The sequence below is a fragment of a genome, unplaced genomic scaffold (assembly GCF_019419815.1).
Source record: "Pyrus x bretschneideri cultivar Hongxiangsu unplaced genomic scaffold, Pyrus_bretschneideri_v1 Contig57, whole genome shotgun sequence".
Lineage (NCBI taxonomy): Eukaryota > Viridiplantae > Streptophyta > Magnoliopsida > Rosales > Rosaceae > Pyrus > Pyrus x bretschneideri.
Window position 1 is genome coordinate 2,105,529 of NW_025999795.1, and position 1,874 is coordinate 2,107,402.

Consider the following 1,874-nt stretch of genomic DNA (forward strand, 5'->3'; position numbering starts at 1 on the left):
CGTTAGTTCCCAATATTAAATTTGGAAACTGTTATTAGCACTCTAAAAATCTCATTCTATACTCCTCACAAGTGTTATTTTTTTTCTAATTATATAAAGTTTGGAGTGTTAAATGAGATTTTTGAAGTGTCAATAAGAATTCTCTTAAATTTATACATAAAACTTTATAAACTAAATGACATAGAAATTGACGGTTAAATTATTGCTTAAGCGTTGATAATGCTAATTTTTCATTAGTGACACATCATTTAGTTTGCAAACTTTAAATTTAGTATTCATAGCATTACCTATCAAATAAAAAAGTAATTAGTAATAGCATTTTCTTTTTTGTTAAATGATAGATTTTGTTAGATTAGATGTATTATTAGTCACCGACAGAGTTCAAATCCACGCCATCATGTAAGAGCTTAACTTAATTCCACACTAATGAATATATTATTTTCAAATACATATCCTACTGCACGCTAACAAAGCCAGCTACCTCATGAGCTGGTAATCGTCACCAAACAAGTAAATCATCCTCTCCGCCCTCCATGGATCCAGACATCCAAATTCTCTCTCATTTTCCCGTTGACCTTTTGATTCTGGAGTAGTCCAATTCTTTGGCAATAGACTGGATCGACACAGTGGACAGGTAAACTGACCCTCGTCAACCCAAGCATCTAGGCACTCTTTGTGAAATACATGTGAGCAATTGGAAAGCTCTCTCACCCCTTGCCCTCCTTCCACTCTATCCATGCACACAATACACGTATCGGTGTGCGAGTCGTGATCCGAATCCCGCTGGTTGCCTCCTCTATATTTCACCACCGGGAGTTGGTTCTTCACGGATTCAGCTATGCAGTGGTACAGGTAACGGCACCAACCAAGGCGAAGGGGCTACTTCCGGGAATAAATTATTGTGATCTTGTAGCGCAACATGGTCAGAATAATTTATTCTCGGAAGCTCGTGATACTGATCATCACGTAACATAAACATGAACGAGTAGTAGTGTGTCTTGATGATTCTGATGAGATTGAGAAGGGAGAGTAACATTTTGATGAGCATGTTTCTTGATTGCTCCATTTCTTTGTCAGATGAAAGAAATTCTGGAAGTATATATAGCAAAAACAGAGTAGTTACAGAGCCTTCAAGTGCTGAAAGCCTGAAAGGATTGGAACCTTCAACACTGAATGAAGATAGTGAAGGATCAGCTAATTTCTTTAACAGAAGAAGCCAGCATTAAAGACAGTAGGTAAAGAGAAGCTTCGGCGGCCTGCAATTTCGGTGAGTGACAAATGTACGCCCGTGTGTTTGTGTCTTGGCCTCCCTTATATACATGATTAATGAAGTTACCTGAGTTGAGATGGTGACAGCTTAATTAGCAGCCGGTAGACATATGTATATTTAGCCGGCTGATATTGGAAGTTGATGTTATTTTACTGTTTTTGGGTGTATCTAATGTTTAATCGTAAATTTATACTACCATGTATTAAATACTGTAAATTATTAAAATTTATAAACTAACTAGACAGTCTAATAAGAAAATATTTATTCAATTTACAGCGAATTTATTTATGGACCTAGGTGGTCAAGCCATCTCCAACCGAATGAGGGTCAAAGAGCTTCCTTTAGCCATATAGCCCTGCAAAAAATTATATTTAATGAACAGTGTCAGATCATATTTTATACAATCTCTAACCGAGAGGGTCAAAGGGTCATAGGCCAAACATAGCCATTTGACAAAAAATCATCTCCAACCGAATGGGCCAAAGGGCTATAGGCCAAACATAATTTATTATTTTAATTGAATTAATATGGTGTTTGGACCCAAATTTACACCATCGGTCTGTGCAATTAAGGTCATTAAGTGAGTATAGCTCCCAACCGTCGG

General features: G+C 36.9%; 1 pseudogene; it reads right to left on the reverse strand.

Moving 5' to 3' along the window:
• Nucleotides 1-400: 400 nt before the first annotated feature.
• Nucleotides 401-1,522, reverse strand: LOC103943355 (annotated as a pseudogene).
• Between the last annotated feature and the right edge of the window lie 352 nt (nucleotides 1,523-1,874).